The sequence below is a fragment of the Panthera leo genome, chromosome A1 (assembly GCF_018350215.1).
Source record: "Panthera leo isolate Ple1 chromosome A1, P.leo_Ple1_pat1.1, whole genome shotgun sequence".
In the NCBI taxonomy this organism is placed as follows: Eukaryota; Metazoa; Chordata; class Mammalia; order Carnivora; family Felidae; genus Panthera; species Panthera leo.
This window is the reverse complement of record NC_056679.1, coordinates 62,202,207-62,222,122: the sequence shown is the minus strand read 5'-3', so window position 1 is coordinate 62,222,122 and position 19,916 is coordinate 62,202,207. Positions and strand designations below refer to the sequence as shown.

At 34.3% G+C, this 19,916-nt stretch overlaps 2 long non-coding RNA genes across 7 annotated transcripts in view; one reads left to right on the top strand and one right to left on the bottom strand.

Annotated features, from left to right (window-relative positions):
• LOC122214119 overlaps positions 1–4,372 on the bottom strand; it is a 47,414-nt gene extending 43,042 nt beyond the window's left edge. For all 4 annotated transcript variants that reach the window (XR_006199751.1, XR_006199748.1, XR_006199750.1 and 1 more), the window contains exon 1: positions 4,227–4,372. This is a non-coding gene — a long non-coding RNA (uncharacterized LOC122214119). The remainder of the gene's footprint in view (positions 1–4,226) is intronic.
• Positions 1–19,916, top strand: part of LOC122214133 — a 303,112-nt gene that overhangs the window by 1,630 nt on the left and 281,566 nt on the right. The gene's annotated exons all lie outside the window — the stretch shown is intronic.

The window sequence follows — 19,916 nt, the reverse complement described above, 5'->3', positions numbered from 1 at the left end:
AAAAAGATAGCTTTCTGCACTGTCCATGGCCAGCAGTTGCCATGTGGGATTGAGTCTGTTCTTAGCTGAGCTTTTCATCTTTGTAGGAGATTGTGGAAGTAGGTGTTTGTAAATATCAAGTAAAAGATATAATTTTAAAACATATTTAAAAATATGTATCTGGAGGGCAGTTTTTTGTGGCTTCTGGTTTACCACAACATTGCTTTGTAGAATGGAACACCAGGGAATAGCCAAAGGAAAGTGAGTCAAAGAAAATCTTCAACTAGGAAAGGAATGAATCATTTTCCTTATGCTGAAAATACTGGATCAAAGATATGTTTGGAGAAATGCTACACCAAGATGACAAAATCACCAAACATGGAGGGATGATGTCGGATCAACAATTTTGCAATAGCTGAGGCACCTGGGTGACTCGGTTGGTCAGTTAGGCATCCGACTCTTGATTTTGGCTCAGGTCATGATCTCCTAGTTGTGAAATAAAGTCTTGCCTCTGACTCTGCACCGAGCCTGGTGCCTGCTTAAGATTTTTTCTCACCCTCTGCCCTCTCCCCTGCTTGTGCACTCTCTCTCTCTCAAATAATAAATAAATAAATAAATAAATAAATAAATAAATAAACGACTTATTTTTTATTTTTTATTTTTTGCAGTAGAACTCAGAAAAGGATAGGCTGCCATTCACCCATTTGGGAAGGACGGGGGAAAGTAAAAAAGATAAGAAGGAATTAGTGCTTATATCAACTGCATTAGTGCATTACTGCTTGTTTAATTATTTAATCATCTACTTATGTATGCTACCTGCTTTGTCCTATAGTATACTATTAAAGATGAAAAATATTAAATCAGCGTATTTATAGTCAACTGTTACTAACTCTGTGGCCTTAGAATTTACTGGTATGCACATAAAATTGGCCTTAAGATAGAATAACATCTATTAACTTGAAACCAATGAAATAACTGCACATATAAAGGGAGGGATTATAAACAATATCAGCAGAGATAGAAATACTGGACAAATGTGGGTGGAGCATGGTGTGAAGTGGAATCATCTAGGGATACTCTCCCTGGCAAATTGCTATGAAATTTTGATATCCACATTCTTCCTTCCAGAGTATATTGCCACCATCTCTGCAAACATTTTTGCTGCCCTTAATTTATTACTATGTGAGAGTCATTTTGAATATATCAAACAGAATGTAATACAGGTGTAGGACTTTTGACTTTGATCACCATGCAGATTTGATTATAAGCATCTGGGTACAGCACTGTAATGTCTTGGAAACAATTTGTTGTCATATGTGACCAGATTGTGCACTAATTTGAGTGTGGATGATATGTAAAGTTTGCCTCTATTTGTTGGGTCTCATTACTAGCCGCTATTTTAAGACTTTGATGTTGCTTCTAAGAATCACCTCTGTAAAATTAGATTTGCATTTAAGCCAGCTGGAATTATTCAGGAATAGATTTCAGACAGGCAAAGAACAGCTGGAATACTGTTCTTCCTACATGGGGTGCCAGGGAAGATGTATGGTTGGGTGTCATACAAGTATAGGAGGTGTTCAATGGCAGATGCCTGTTTTTTAAAAATAATATGATGTAGCAGAATAATGTTGATATATTACGCCTGAACTTTTCTTTTCCGTCAAAAAGAGTGTTCTAATGATATCTGTCTAATAATAGCCTGAGTTTTTAAGATTTTAATTGAAGAATAAAATACATTAAAAGTTATGGAAGTCATACGTGGGGAGTTTATTTTTCCAAAGTAAACATGTCCATATATGTAATCAACACAGTGATCAAGAACCCGAGGACATCAGTGGCAAAACTCAGGGCATTTCCAGTTATCCACACTCATCTCCAAAGATAATCACTATCCTAATTTCTAGCATCGTGGGTTAGCTTTTACCAGTTTTAAAACTTCTATAATTGAAATTTTACAATTTTTACTTTTTTGTCTGGCTTCTTTCTGGCAATATTATGTGTGTGTTATTTAATCACATTACTGCATGTAACATGTTTTGTTTTCTTTTTTTGCCTTTATGTTATTATATAATATTGCATTGTGTCCTCATCCCAAAATATATGTGCTCTACTATTGCAGGAGAGTTGTTCATATCCGTTTTGGGGTGATAACAAATAATGCTTCAATAAATATACATATATATCATTTTGTCATATTTTTATTCATTTGTGATTGAAATGTGCCAGGGAGTAGAAGTGCTGGTTCTGGAAGGTACATAATCATCTAATTTATAAGATACTGCTGTGAAAAGGAGTAAAGGAAACTTGATTTAAAATAGAGTCAAGAAGCCATGAAGGGAGAGGTCTTATGCAGGTACCATTTGTTTCCACTCACGTGACCAGTAGGAAGAAGGAAGATTTCTACATGCCTCAGTAACAGCAAACTGCCCACCACTGACAGCCAGTGAGAAACTGCCATAAACTCAAACTCTCATTCTCTTCCAATGAAATGTTCAAAATAACCCTCTGTATTCCTCCTAGAACCTAATAAAATCTAGCGTCCTCTTTGTCTCTTTGGACTTGCCTGTGGTTTGTCATAGTTTGCTTGTCCTGAATTGCAATTCCTCTGCTACTCTTGAATAAACTCATCTTTGCTTAATTAGCAAATTACCATTTGTTTTATTTAAGGTTGACATTGCTAAATAGTTTTTCATAATGATTGGATACATATAGAATCCTACCAGGTTCGGCATAAATATTACCACCATATCCACAATTTGTTATTTGTTAGGTTTCTGAATTTTATTAATTTCTGTTGGCATGTTTACCATTGGGATTTAAATTGGATTTTCCTGATGGCTCACAAGTTTGAGTAACTTTTTCATGTCTCAAGGATATTTTACATATTCTTTTTTCTCAAGTGCCAATTTTCCATCGGCTTCATTGTTGATGCTATAGCTTCTTGGATTTCAAAATATTTAGATTTCCATATGAACTTTAATTTTTTTTATATTTATTTATTTTTGAGAGACAGAGAGAGACAGAGTGTGAGCAGGGGAGGGGCAGAGAGAGAGAGAGAAAGACACAGAATCTGAAGAGGCTCTAGGCTCTGAGTTATCAGCACAGAGCCCGATGCAGAGCTGGAACTCACAAGCCATGAAATCGTGACCTGAACTGAAGTCGGACGCTTAACCGACTGAGCCACCCAGGCGCCCCATATGAACTGTAGAATGTACTTGCCATATTCCAAAACAAAACAAAACAGAATTCTGTGATTTTGAGAATGCCTTCAATCTATAGAGAAATTTTGGGAGAATTGACACCTATAAACATTCAGTATTCCAATTCATGAACATGTATAGTGAAAGCATTTATGCTTCATTCATTTTCTGTATTTTGTAGTTTTCTAAGTGGAATGTTTGAACAATGTTCATTAGGTTTATTTCTAGGTATTGAAGTTTCTTGAGGGTATGGTGAATGGTCTCATTTATTAATTTCATTTTGAATTATTATTATTTTTTTAAAGTTTATTTATTTTTGAGAGATAGAGACAGAGCGTGAGTGGGGGAGGGGCAGAGAGAGAGGGAGACACAGAACTTGAAGCAGGCTCCAGGCTCTGAGCTGTCAGCACAGACCCCAGCCTGTCATGGGGCTCAAACTCATGAGCTATAAGATCATGACCTGAGCCAAAGTCAGACACTCAACCAACTGAGCTACCCAGGTGCCCCAATTTTAAATTATTTTAATGATATATTGAGCTTCATTTGAATTCATTCAGCTTCATAAATTCAATTATTGATACCAATTGTTTTGGGCAGATTATTTTGAAATTTTTATGTATAGTATCTTGAGTCTGGAAAAATGACATTTTCATCTTTTCCTCTTTAATCTTTGTGTTCTCCATTTCTTAGTCTTGCATTATTGCATTGGATAAGAGTTAGTTTTAAAGACAAGTTGTGAGAATGGACATTTTGTTTCCATTCTTAGGGAAAAAACCCTACCGTTGAATATATTGAATGCTGACAATTTTTGATAGTTACATGTAGGAAGCAGAATTCTATAAGGGTCCCAAGGTTTCTGGCTCCTGATATACATACACCTCCCGTTTATTTTAAAAAAAGCACCCTAACTTTGTTTTAATCTAGTTTGCTAACAGATTTTATCACCAGTGAATGTTAAATTATATAACATTAGTTGTCTGTACCTCTTGAGATAATCTTTTTTTCATTTTCTCTTTATGTTTTGAGTTAAAGTTTTGTAACTCTTACCTTCTCTTGGAATTAAACTTCACTTGGTCACGACACTTAAATTATTCTTTTCACATATAGCTTGATTCAGTTTGCTAATATATTGGTTAGGATTTTTCATCTATGATTATGATAGAGGTTGTCTGCTGATTCTCATTCTCTTGATATCCTTGTCAGATTTTGGAATCAAGAATTTGCTGACCTCATAAAGCCAAGGGGGAAAGAAATATGTGTATGTGTATAATTTGGCAGAGAAAACATCTTGGATTTGATAATTAGAAATATTTAGTTATATATTTATGTTTTAGTAGATACTGGACTACCCAGTTTTTCTATTATTTATTCTGGTTGGAATGTTCTTTAATTTTTGTCTCGGCAGCCCATAATCTGTGAAAGCCAAAATTTGTGCTCAGCTTCTTAGCCCATTATCAGTTACTTTCTGTTGGAATTTCCAGCTCCCACTTAAATTTGGCAAATGCTTTGAAAAGAATTCCTTTCACATTTTCTATTGAACTATCAAATGAAAACAAAAATAAAATAAAATACTGCCTTATGTTAAAAAGTATATTCATTACAAAGAGTTTATCAGTAGTAAATTTAGTTGTAACTGACTGTATTTCTAACCTGAACCCATGTTGGCTTGAACTAGTTTTGGTTGATGTTAATTAGTGAAGAAAAGCGTAATTAAAAATTTTTTTAATGTTGATTTTTGAGAGAGAGAGAGACAGAGTGTGCGCGGGGGAGGGGCAGACAGAGAGGGAGACAAGGCATCCTAAGCAGGCTCCAGGCTTTGAGCCATCAGCACAGAACCCAATGCAGGGCTAGAATTCAGGAAACATGAGATCATGACCCGAGCCAAAGTCTGACGCTTAACCAACTGAGCCATCCAAGTTCCCCCAAAAGAGTAATTTTGTATCTCACCACTACTCTGCTTTTGTTCCTTAATTCTGGGAGAAGAGTGATTACCTGGACACATCCTCCACAATTAACTTTGCTACCTAAGCATCTCCAAATTTTCTTACTCAAAAGTTGTTTATTCATAAGAGCATTGCTCTCACAGTCAAGGGAACCATAAATTCCAACTGTGTGCGGTGACAACAGATGATCAAATAAATAAATGATGAATAAATCTTAGCAGATACCATCATGAATAGATTCTAAGGAACAAGGATTATATGTTCACTCTTCACCAATGCCTTAGCACTATGGAAGATCCCAGGATTACATGGAACCTCTGGGGAGACCAAGGTTAGGCTAAATTGACTGATAAACTCCTAAATTCATTGAGATCAAATTTCCACCAACTGACAATTTAAAGATTAAATTGGATTACAGAGAAGATTTTAAAAGTTACATTTTTGGACACTTGAGTTAGAGATCTATAATCACACCACACATATATGTACACACACAACTTGTTTTTATTATAAATATTGAATATAGCATTTCTATTATTTGTGGTTTTTTTCCAGTTAAATCCTCACAGTCTCATTTCCATTTTAGTACATATAGATCTGTATCATTCTTTTGAAATACCTCTAAGTGTTTTATAACATAGGCATAATATATTTTATCTAACAATCACCCTAGAGATGGATGCTAGGAGCATTTCCTGTTTTTATTATCACAGACGATATTGCAAGATGTTTAGTAACTGCTCCTTTTATTTCTGTAGGAAAAGTGGATTTCTGGTCAAAAGGAATATGCATTCATGACTACCAGATAATTCCCTAGATTCAATAAACAACTGATGATTGTTTTCCAAAATTTATTGAGAACTTCATTTTTACTATTTTTTCTGTAGTCAGTAATTAGCTACATGAAATCTAAACTAAGTTATATATGGAGAAAATTATTCTTCATTTCAGGTAAAATAAGAGGGACTGTTTATATTTTTACATACTATGCTCTGTTTTAGTAGTTAATCTTGGTCTTTTTTTAAAAATTCTTCAGTTCTAAAATTAAGGTTACTAATAAGCCTTTCAATAAACAGAGTTCCCTAATGACAGATTTCTAGTCTCAATAGTCTTCCTTTGCTCTAGGACATGTTACTAATTACATATCTTCTTTATTTAAATCTTTAGCAGCCTAAATAATACTTTCTAAGGAGATTAACTATGAACACCTTGAACAATAAGTTCTCAGCACAAGCATCTAATTTAACTTTACTAAATATTCACATTTTAGTTGCTTATAACTGGCAACTATCTGATGTTTCAAATGCTTCTTCCTGCATCAGTGTGAACATCAAGATGTGATAAACTCAAACTTAACTAAAAATTTGTAAAATAATGATGTATTTTACCCAAGAATAATTTCTATTTTTTAGTTTTTTTTAATGTTTATTTACTTTGGAAAGAGAGAGACAGAGTGTGAGTGGGGGGAGGGACAGAGAGAGAGGGAGACACAATCCAAAGCAGGGTCCAGGCTCTGATCTGTCATCACAGAGCCCTACACAGGGCTCGAACTCAGGCACTCTGAGATCATGACCTGAGCCGAAGTCAGAAGCTTAACTGATGGAGCCACCCAGACACCCCTACCCAAGAGTAATTTCTACTTGTTATCAACTTCACAAATAAATATTAGATCTAAAATGAACATCTGTTTATGGTAAAGTGGCTAATAAAAAATGCCTGCAGTTAGAATGGAGGAAATATTTTCACATTTCTTCTAGCATTTTAATGAAAAGTTTATATGAAATATAGCAATTTTCATGAGGATATTTACATGCAGTGTTGTAAATGCTTGATTTGAAATATTTGCTAAAATTTGTGTCCTCTTTTTTTCTGCGTAATCATTCATAATATAATTAAACAATATGAGAATGTTATTTTTGAGATCTACTTTATGAATGGAAACAATATTTCAAAAGATAGTATATTATTTGTTTGTTTCAATGCTGTTTAAGGATCACTTCAATAACTATAGTTACTATGCCAAATAAAGAATGACTTTGTGTTAAGATGAAACAGAGGCCATATCTCCATTGATCTCAGCAAATGTAATTCACCAAGTATTATAAGAAATAAACCTGCTGTCATGGAACAAGTTAAGAGAATAAGAGTGTTAATGATTAATAGTAAATATAGGACATAAAAACAAAAGTTCTGACATCTATACCAACCAGTTTTATGTGTTGGTGACAATTTAATTTTTCTATCAGTAAATAAGTGGAATAGTTCATCTTGTATGAGTGTCACATTCTCTTAGCTTACATGGTTGCTATGTACAATTTTATGTATGATTTATCAAATATTTAGTACTTAGATAGGAGCCTGAATAGGGAGATAGCATGGAGACTGTTCAGGATTGAGTCTGAGGAGATCCTGATCAAGACACCTGAGTAGAATTCCAGAAAGGACTATAAGTTCAAGTGTTTCTCATGTTAATAGAATAGTGCCTTTGTTTAGTAGAGTAGCTCAGTTAGTTTCAGATTTGAAGGAAAATAGAGTGAAGAAAATCTTTGTTATTTTCTGAAGCAAAGAAAAGTGTTTGAAATATGTAAGTTGGACAATGTCTAAGGAAGGGAATTGAAAATTAAACCTAAGGACAGAAAGTGCCAACACCCAAATTTTTAAATGTTAAAAGTGGAACTTCTTGGTTCATTATCACCAGAAAAGGACAGGCAGTACAGACAGTAAACCAGAATATGCAAATAGAAGTGTCACAATGATCTCTTTTCTATGGAAATGGCCACCACAAAATATTTAGCTCCTACATGGAAGATTTTGAAAAAAAAAAATAGCAAGTCAAGACTAAAGACCTGTAGAGAACAAAAACCTGAAGCTATCTTTTTACTTTTTCTTTTTCCTTTCTTCAATTTTACCTCATTATCCTTTCACCTTTACAAAAATCACTTTGCAATTCTCTCTGTTTTAGAACACTAAGTATGTACAGATAAAAACATCAAGACTTGGGAAAGCTTAAAGCCTTAAGACTCACAAAATATATGTATAAAAATCAAACTTAAAAAAAAGTAATGGGAATTAGCTGTCTGACCTATTTTCTAAACTTTCTTTAATAGGGAAAAAAAGAAGTTAGCCAAGTGAGTAAGGTTGAGACTTTGAAAAGAAAAAATACTTTCATGTTATCCTCCCAATACCTATGCAGCATCAAGATAATGTGAAAGACTGATTAAGAGCATGATTTTATTCAGCTTTATTGCACAGGAAGAATGCCCTTTAAAGAGGAAGCCCTCAAAGAAAAAGAGGGGACCTAGAGTTTTATACAGACAGATAAACAAGGGAGTTATCTTTGAACTCATGAGAGTCCATGGACAGTAAATTATATGGAGAGGGGTGGTTCTTTTGAGGTTAGCTCTTTTTGGAACACAAAAGTGTGGGAGGAGATGTTTTTTACCATCACTAATCCTTGGGAGCACAGAGCCCAAGTTAAATTCAATTTTCACCACTTTATATGACTATTAAATCTCTATTTAACTACAAAAGTACCTTTAACTGTATTGTCTATTGTTTTGTTCAATATTCATTGAATAAGGTCCCAAGTGATAAATTCCTTTTAAAAGTCATTTCTAAAAAATAATACTAATTATCCTGAGGAATTGATTTTTTCTTTTATTACACAACAAAAGTTATATAAAACCATTATAGTTTTATTTGTACCTAAACTGAGAGCTAAATTGAATGCTCAGTTACAGTGACTATATATGTATTCTCATATACATATATATCTATGACTCATATATATGATGGTATATATGGTTCTCTGTTATTCCTATAGTATTATTTATAAACATTTTGTATTAGCAGTTTTATTGTTTGAACATATTTTTAAACATCCTGATCTTTTTGGAGGGAAGCAACTTAGACACAATACACTTAGCTCAATGACAAAACAGTTCCTTATACTTTTATACCTGTTCAGATGTCAGCAACAAGCAAATATTCATGGAGATGAGAAAAGTAACTGATACTTGATTGCCTGCTGTATACCAAGTAAGGTTTATATACAGTATCTCATTATCTCTGTGAGATCACATTACCCTTAGAAGTGTAACTCAAATTGTGGCCTGAATTATTTTTGTAAACTGATAGAAAGTGCATATTCTCAGGCCACATCCCAGATTAAAAACAAAACAAAACAAAACAAAAAACAAAACAGTTAAACAAAACAAAACCCAACTTCTCTGGAATCTGTGGCTCAACAGGTTATCCAGGTGAGTCTTCTAAAACTAAAATTTGAGAAACACTACTTTATACCATTGTACTTTTCAGGAAAAAGTTCAGAAATACTAAGCAACCAGCCCAATTCCATGTTCTCTAGTGAGTTACAGAATGTGAGTGGTTAATGAAATCAGCAAACTTCCTTTTTTCATCAGAAACTCCTGCATCTCCTTTAACTCTCCACATCTAAATACACCAACCTAAATACATAAACTTGTACCCTTACACTCTCTCCCTCCTTTCACATGGGAAAAGGGATACAGTGTCTTAACTGTACAGAGCCCTAGGCTCTGTATTTATTTTCTTCTACTTTCTCTGGATGAACGTTATTGATTGTTACTACTTTTTTCTCTATTTTTTTCTTTATTGTGTATTATCGACATTTAAGCATATTTGAGATTTTCTCATAGGATAAACCCTATTTCACCAAATAGCACTGGCTATCACCCAGTTGCATAATCCATAGTTTGAGGAGTTATTTTGGATTCCTCATTCCATTCACTCATGTATTTAGTAAATATACATTGAACTATATGTTCAAGATGTTCTTATAAATACCTGTGTAATGTTTTTTCTCTAATTATTCCTAATCAGTTTCCATGTATCACCTTGCCATCATTAAGCTTATTTTTTTTTCAGCATCTAGAATGAAAAAAAAAAGATAAAATCCATCATCACATTCTTAGCCTAAATTTTTTGAATATCATTCTGTTGACCTTGTGAGGAAGTAAATAGTCTTGGAAGACCTTCTGTATTTGGTTTTGAATGCCTTTTTGTATTCAAAATTATCCCCATTTCTTCTTTCTGTCCAACTCCAATGGAATCCATTATTTAAAATCAGCACTTTATTTACCTCTAAATCTTCTCTCAAAATGAAAAAAAAACTTAAAAAATTAAAATGTGTTAAATATTGTATTTAGTTCATTATTAGGATGGTGTTTTAACCAGTTTAATAAAGAATCCAAAGAACAGATGTACTTACAGTTCAGGAATTTCAAAACGACTGTGAAAATAGACACAATAAAGGATGTTTACATGGTGATAGATGAAAGTCATTTGAACAGACTGTTGGACAGAATTTTACACATCTATTGCCAGTAATTATTTTTCACTGCTATCAGATACTTACAAGTTATGGAGTTGTAAAATAGTTCCAATGAAAGGAAAGAGTAACATTGAACAACCTTGAAGATTGTGTTGTACAGAGCACACAGAAAATAATTTTTTTCCTACACCTAGTAGACTACCAACTCCAAAGAGTTACCCTGTCTGTTCAAAAGACATTTTCCTAAAAACTATTAAGGTGTGTTCCTTATAATAGATATAAAATTATTCATGAAAAATTAGATGATCTCTTCCAAATTTTTCCCTACAACCCACACCTCTCTTTTGAGATTTAAATCAATGTATCTAATTCCTCCATTAGATAGTCCATGTGCATACACACAGACACCTCAAATATAGCATTATAAAACTTATGTTTCCATCAGAATAGTTATTTCTTTAGTATTCTAGACCTGTTAATGATTCTGTGTACTCACTGAGTTTATGTTTCAACAAACTACCTAGACTCTTAAGATTTAAATCTATGTATCATACTAGGTCTAGTTCATTTATAAGTTATTTTTAATTTATAGACTTAATATTGTTTATGTTATAGTACCTAGCATTTATATGGTAACAACTGTGAAATTTCTATATGATACACATGATTCTGTCATTTTCTGCCTTTCAAATCTTACATAATTAGAAATCCTATTGATCCATTAAGCCCCATCTCAGTGATCTACTCTGTGAAGCTTGTCTTAGGTCAACCCCAGTCTACTCCACTCTTTACCCCCTTCCACACTAAGGGGGATGGCTAATTTCAACCTTTGTGCTACCACAATATTTGGCATTTGGCACATTTTGCTACTATGGTACTTCACATGCTTCACTGGAATTAATTTTGATTAAAATTCTGTTTCCTTGGGGCTCCTGGGTGACTCAGTTGGTTAAGTGTCCAACTTTGACTCAGGTCATGGTCTTGCAGTTGTGGGTTAGAGCCCTGAGTCAGGCTCTGTGCTGACAGCTTAGAGCCTGGAACCTACTGCAGGTTCTGTATTTCCCTTTCTCTGCCCCTCACCTGCTCGTGCTCTCTGTCTCTCAAAAATAAATAAACTTTAAAAAGTTAGAAAAAAAAGTCTGTTTCTTTTAGTAATCTGTAAGATTTCAGTAGATAGGAAACTTATACCTTTTGTTTTTGAAACTCAGGTTGCTAACACTACCACAAATCAATAAAAGTGAATAATATAATGGTGCAAATAAACCAATTTCTCTTACTTTTTAAAAAGAGAACTATCTATATTTACCTTCTGTTGGAGGATAAAAGTCTCCTTTACAGGATGATATAGTAGTAGGAAAATAAAAGTTAACCTACATTTTTTGAAGTTTCAAATTTTCTTTCAATCTCATAAACCATAATGATGAAAGAACATATATGGAGTTCAAGGTTGTGATTGGTGCCAGACCATGACCAACAGCTTTTTGCTTAAAGTGGGTCTGGTGAATGTTTCAATCACTACAGAATATAAGACATCAAAGGAGATTTTATCTTGAAATACTGTTTTCTAAACAGTACAGTCAAATGATTTATTTTTCTTTTTCAACAAAGTAGTATCAAATTATAGTGTAATAACACAGCATAGAGACATCTCTGATGGTGAGTGTCACCAAGTTTGTGGACTCATAGCTTTAAGAGCTAGCTGATGGCTTTGTTGCCTCCTAACCCATCTCTCTTAAAGATTGTGGAAAAAGTGAAAAGTATAAACACATTTTACAGAAAATGAAATATTTTTTGAGGCAGAATGGCAGAATGTATTTGTGTTTTATAAAAAAAAAAAAAAAGAGGGGCGCCTGGGTGGCGCAGTCGGTTAAGCGTCCGACTTCAGCCAGGTCACTATCTCGCGGTGAGTTCGAGCCCCGCGTCGGGCTCTGGGCTGATGGCTCGGAGCCTGGAGCCTGTTTCGGATTCTGTGTCTCCCTCTCTCTCTGCCCCTCCCCCGTTCATGCTCTGTCTCTCTCTGTCCCAAAAATTAAAAAAAAAAAAAAAAGAGTAAAACAAAACCATGAAAAACTAGACTTCCTAACAAGTTGGCTTTTCCCCATAGGTCTGACCACTGACTTGCACAAAGCAGAGTTTGACTGATTTTGTTCTCTATGTTCTTTTCTTCATTATCTTTGCTAGCACAGTCAAGTCCTTACTTCATCCTTCCGAACTTCAGCAGGAGTATAAGTTTTGTACATTTAGAAATTGATCAGCCTGTTTGGTCAGAGATGGAATAAGAAAATGTGATTTCAAACTCCATCAGCATTTTATGGGGTATATTGTCCAAAACATTAGTATTTGTGAGATTTCACAAATATTAGATAAAATTGAACAGGTTCCTTTTAGAGATTTTTTTTAGATTACTTAATCTGATGTGCTTTCCAAAGGTGGGAAGAGCACAGCTCCGCTTTTCAGTCATCTTTGATGATGCAACCCTTTTCTTAAGAAGCAATTCCAGACATTTTATGGAGTGTAATAATAAATAATATTCTATCCATATAATCTTGTTTTGAAAAAAACAAAACTGTCTTATTTTTTAGTCTATAGTATTGTTGGTTTCTTTTCATTGTTTCACCTTGTATACTTTTTGTTCAGATAAATAGAACTAGAATGATAAATATGATGTGTAGCACTTTACATGCACAGGTATGTTTTTCCAGTGTTCACTGGTTAATACTAATCGTGGCCAGGCTAATTTTTCTGTAGATTTGCCCAAAGACTTTTGGACTTGCTTTTCATGTAATCTGAGCAATCATTGAACTCACAATTGATCAGTGATCAAGTATAAACTACATTTTGCTGAACATTAGGAAAATATATATGTAGATAGAAGATAGAAAATAGTGAAATACATGGACAGATAATATTAATAGCTTTTAATTTATTAAATGTTTATCATATAAGAGTATCACTTATATGATCTTATTTATTATTCAGAAGAACCATGGGCTAAGATACCACTATTACCTCCATGTCATAGATGAGGAGACTTAAAATTCTATAAGTTTGGTGATTTGACTGTAGCTTCCTAGCAAGCAACAGAGCAAGACTGGGATTGAGGGCACTGACCCTGGAGCCCACACTCCCTAGTGATCAATGGCTGGGTTTCCCATACCAGCCCTGTTTAGAGGCAGGAATAATTGATTTAGGGCCTCAGCAATGAACTAGGTTTTGGAGTGGTTCAAGTCTAGTGCAAAACCATTGAAGAGATGAGACAGGATGCCTGCTGCCCAATTCACGTGGCATCCTTGATGTGAGAAAAGGAAACTCTCCTGAGTTGCCAGTTTGTTTCCATGTCTGTCCACAAGGAATTCTTGTTATGTGAAGTGGAGCAAGGGTAGAGATAAGATGAATATAGATTCCCCGTTCTATGAAATTTGGAGTGCTCTTTTAACAACCTTAGCTCTCAGGCTATTGGGACATTGCCAGAACGATGCAAAGTTCCAATTTTTCGATCCCTTCTACAGGGCTGCCCCAGTACACTCACAGAGACTAAAGGAGTACTTCTTCAAACACTATGAGTAAAGGGACATCCCAGACAGTTCTAAAAGTTTGGTTATGGTTTTGAAATATGAACAAATCCTAAGAAAAAAATCAGGCCAACATTCAAAATTCTTTGTACACACTTTCCAAAAAAAATATGCTGGTTATCTCACCATCCCCAAAGAGAAGTTGGTTTCTATACAAATTTCTTCTGTTTATAATATTTTTCTCGAAGTTCAGGCTTTAAAAATACTACAGTGTGTCATCAGTTATGAATACTAAACATTCTTAAATATGAAACTTATAATGTTATCTTTTGAAATCAGTATTTTCCCAATCTCCATTCTCTTTCAATTTATTCACTGTCCGAATTCTTAAAATAGTACTGTTGCTCCACTACCTTTTTCCGTCTCAACTTACAATAACTCTGTTATTCTTCCTCCTGCTAATTTGCTGAAACTACTGTCTTTGAGAGCTCAATTCACCAACGACCTACTAATTAACAAATTCAATGGTCTCTTCTAAGTCCTTACTCAACAAGACCTCTCCACGGCAATCAAAATCACAGACCACTTGTTCCTTCTTGAAAAGCTCTTATAACTGGAAGAAGAAAATGACTATTTCTTCCCCATAGAGAGATTTGGGAGAAAAATGGCCCTTGGCTAAGAATTTAATCAAGTACTTATAAGAAGTAATTTCAAAGCCTCCACCTGGTCTTAGTGTAGCTAAGGTAGCAGGCTGTAAGAGATATATGGATCAGCATTTGCTCATTTGTTATTCCAGGTAGACCTGAAATAGCACATTTAAAAAGGGAGGGTGGGAGGATGAAGGAAGGGAAGCATCACCGTACTGCCTAGTAATGAGAACATGCTAACTCCATTACAGTTATGTGAACTTGTGAGTTGAGGCAAGTGGAAAATTGTTTATATTTTCTGTTTAGATTTGGCACTATTTGAGAAGACTATGCATGTATACAGGTGCACATGAGAGAGACACACGCACAGAGATTTTCAATATATTACAATTGGAGAATTGGAGGGACAGAACATCTGTGATGCCATCTGACCTTTGAAAAACAACTGGAGGGTACAGTAAAGTGCTCAAGGCCACTCCTGAGTTGCATGAAGGAACTCTGATAAATAGGCAATTTCTCAGTATTCCATTAAGGCCCACGTGTTATTCTAGCCTGAATGTGATGAGAGTAGTGACATTTAATCCGAGATGAGATCAATCTCTACAGATTGACTGTAGAGGAAGAAAACTTTGCTAAAACCAGTGTAAAAAACAAGGGGACATCAATAAAGATGATAAACTATTAATTTAGGTATTTGTCTCTTTTCTCTTTCAATTTTTGAACTCGTGGAATGGAAGTATTTTGCTTTATATCCTCTTTTAACTTCATTGTCTCTTCCAGGGAGGTCTGATATTGTTTATATGTTTACTACTCAATAAACATTTTAGAATTGAATTGAGCTACACATACACATATATGCAGTAAATTAGTCATTCACTAAGTTTTATATTAACCTATATAAATTTATTATGTAAAATGAAAGAAATGTGAAAGTAGATTGTATGGACTATATTAATATTAAATATACAAAAATTATATGAAAATATAATTAAATAGTATAAGTTAATAGACAATGAAATAGTATAAGTTGCTATTTTTTTATTCAACTTATTGTACTTAAACAAAAACAAAAAGAGTTCACTCATGTCTCCTACCCCTCACCCTCTATCTCTGGAAACTACTACTCTGTTCTCTGTGTCTATGGCCAAGGACATTTATTTATTTATTTACTTACTATTTACAGATTGCACTTATGAGAGGTCATCAGAATATATGTTTTTCTTTGACTTACTTCAATTAGCATAGTGCTCTCGAGGTACATCCATATTGTCAGAAATGACACAATTTCATTCTATTTTTATGGCTGAATAATATTCCATTGTATATGTGTGTGTGTGTGTGTGTGTGTGTGTGTGTGTGTACCACATCTTTATCTAATTCATCCATCAGTGGACACTCATGTTGTTTTCATATCTTGACTATTGTAAATAATGCTGCAGTGAACATGGTGTACATGTCTTTTTGAGTCAGCAGTTTGTTTTCTTTAGATAAATACCAAAAAATGGAATGGCTGGATCATATAGTAGTTTTAATTTTAAAATTTTTGAGGAACATCCATACTGTTTTTCATAACGGATGCACCAATTTATATTTCCACCAACAATGCACAAGGTTTCTTTTTTCTTCATATTCTTAGAAACACTTACTATTTCTAGTCTTTTTGATAATAGCCATTCTAACAGGTGTGGGGTGATATCTCATTATGGTTATTATTTGCATTTCCCTGATGATTAGTGATGTAGAGCATCTTTTCATGTACTTATTTGTCCTATGTATGTCTTTAGAAAAATGTCTATTTTCCCATTTTTTAATCCGATGGTTTGGGCTTTTTTTTTTTTGCTATTGAATTGTAAACAGTAGGTATTTTTGATAGTGTTGATGATGGTAGAGGGAGAAAGTAGGACCCAAGTTAATATTTATTAAGTGCCTGTGAAATGTCACTTTACATATATATCATATGAAATATAAATAAATGATCTGAGATATACGTATGTTAATTTCAATTTACCACTGAAGACTCCACAATTCGAAAATGATGAGTAAGTAGCTCAGGGAAGATAAATAAGTTTCAACTTTCTTGCAACTACCTGTCAATTTATTCTGGCTGTAGAGGAATGATGAAAAGAACCCTTTGGCTGTATCTCTAGTCAATAAGAAAGAATCCTCAGGATTAGCAATAGTTGCTTTAATCTCAGAAGGGAGATGAGGTTGTTCATTGCCGAGTATTGTTATCATTGCACAAATCCAAAGTTGGAATGGAAGAATAGAAGTATGTGTATGTGTTTATTTGTGAGTGTGGGGGGAGAGTTGAAAGAGAGGGCTGGTTGGGATTTGAGCTCACATATGTCCTATTGTCACATATAATGCTCTTTCCATGCTACTATTAATTTAACTTTAAAATCTGAAAACAGAATTAATATACATTTTTGATGACTGTGTTATTAATGCCAGATATTGCTGAAAGGTGAGACTCAAGAAAAAATTCAAATTAAAAGCTTCTTAAATAAACAATACCAAATAAAATGTATTTGCAGTAGGGCAGAAGCTGGAAAGGAGTCACTCCTTGGCTTCTTTCATTCTTGGCTTCTCAAGACAGATTTTATCATTTCTATATGTAAAGGTCTTTATGAGCTTGGGGATAAAAACAAACAAACAAACAAACAAACAAACAAACATAAACATTTTGACATAGTACCACTACATAGCCAAGAACATAAAATATCTGTTCCTGAGTTCAGCTGGTCTTTCCCTTTTAGGTGCTACTCAAACTTTTAAAAATTCAAGTTATATGTAAATTTTCCAGATGGAAAAATGTATTTAGTTCCTTTAGAATTTCCATCTATAGGTAAAGGTTTTACAAAATAAAATGTATTTACTGCTAAGTTACTAAGTTAAGTAGGACCTAAACATGGTCATTTTAAATGAAATAAGAACTAAAAGATGAAATGAAATACGAATGAGTTGAGGAAAGTGTGGCAGTGTAAATTCCCCAAATTACGCTGTCTTTTGGTTTTAAGCCAACACTGTCATTGATGCTGTGATTCTGTCTTCCAGAGACTAGACATTTGGCACAGAGTGCTTGTGATTTGCCAAACTGGAAATGGGCATTCTAGACCACTTGTAGTTACTTAAGTGAATTCATAAACATGTAAAAGCAAACTAGTCTTTTTCTTCAGAATGTGAGCAGTGGATAAATTATGTGGTGGTTCTTTTTTACTTGCCCACCCCCTCCATGTTTTGTTTCCTTGCCCACTTGAGCATCAGGGATCAACCCCTATAGAAAGTATCACCAGGAATCCCATGCTGGCTGCGTTCTGATTAGGTTTAAAAATGGAAAGCAACAGCATGAGATTAGAGGGCAGGAGTAAAGAGAGAGTATCTATTCTTATCTGCTTTGCAGATGCATTGTGTCCACAGCTACTTCTCTGGACAATGAGGGGCTGGATAGTCCTTCCTCACTAATTCAAGTTTCACTGAGAAATTAAAAATATTTCTGTCTTTTTTTCCTTCAAGTGTTCAGATAGTAACAGCTCCCTAACATGACTAGTGTCTGGATGCCTTACTAAATTGTATGTGCTCCATTAATCCTGCCTACAAGTCCTCAGCAATGTCTTCATATTAGCCATGTGGGACACATTTTATTCCCTTCCAGGAATGTCACCAATCCTAATTGTGTCCTTGTTTCTGGTAGCATTTTTCTTTTTGTATGCTTGTAAATGTGTTTGTTTTAATGCCCTGAGTTTTGCATCTCTAGTCCATACTCTATCCTTGGTTGTCAAGGTCACTCTATCTAGTTTGTCCTTCTCCATTCCTTCTTTATTTTATTTTTTTATTTTTTTTTAATTTTTAATTTTTTTTAACGTTTATTTATTTTTGAGACAGAGAGAGACAGAGCATGAATGGGGGAGGGTCAGAGAGAGAGGGAGACGCAGAATCTGAAACAGGCTTCAGGCTCTAAGCTGTCAGCACAGAGCCTGACGCGGGGCTCGAACTCACGGACCGCGAGATCATGACCTGAGCCTAAGTCGGCTGCTTAACCGACTGAGCCACCCAGGCGCCCCATTCCTTCTTTCTTCATTCTTCTACTTTAACAGTAGTTTTCTATAGAAATTATTTTAACCTACCTGTTTTGTTAATACACCACAGGGTTAAAATGAATGATAATAGCTGGTAATAGATCAAAGTACTCCCTCCCAGGTAATATTTTTACATTTCTACTGAGCAGTAGTGATCTGCAGGGAAGAGGCCTGCAATTTAAGGAAAAAGATCAGCACCTGAGCTAAGCTCTGGCCTTAATTATTTCATACTGCAAAGATCTATTAAACACCTATTATTTTATGTCAAGTACAGACACTTATTGATCTAAGACATCAAAAATGATTAATCACCTTAATTCACAGTATACTTTGAATGGATAATGCATAGCAGAATAAGGTTGCTGTGAAGACAAAGCAAGTAGTTTCTAACTACCAAAGAGCATTTTCAGAAAGTCCTAAAGACTCAACAACAATAAAAATTGTTAGAACTGATAAGAATTCAGTAAAGTTGCAGGATATAAAATCAACATACAAAAACTTGGCATTTCTATATATAAACAATGAACAATCTGAAAAGGCAAATAAAAAAACAATTGTGTTCACAATAGCAACAAAAATAATAAGATACTTAGAATTAACAGAAGATGTAAAATAGTTGTAACTGAAAATAACAAGACATTGATAAAAGAATAAAAAAGACAGGTAAATGGAAAACACCCCAAGCTCATGAGTTGAAAGAATTGATATTATTAAAACATCTATACCACTTAAAGCTATTTATAGATTCAGTGAAAATTCTATCAAAATTTCAATGTCATTCTCTATGGAAATAGAAAAAACAATCCAAAAATTCACATGGAACCACAAACTGCTCAGATAGTCAAAGCAATCTTGAGCAAGATAAACAAAGAGGGAGGCATCAGCTTCCTGATTCCAAAATATATTACAAAACCAAGTAATAGAAATATTACTGTACTGACAAAACAGAACAGACATATAGACCAGTGAAACAGAATGGAGAACCCAGAAATAAATCTGTGCATTTACTTTCAATAGGTCTTCAAGAAGTGTGTCAAGAACACACAGTGGGGAAGGGATAATCCCTTCATCTAGTGGTGTTGGGAAAATTGAATATTCACGTGCAGAAAAATGAAATTGGATCCTTATTTAACGTCATATAAAAGACATCAATTCAAAATGTATTAAAGACTTTAATGCAAGACTTGAAACCATAACACAGTGAGGAGCTTTTTGACATTGGTTTTGACCCCCCAAAACCACAGGCAA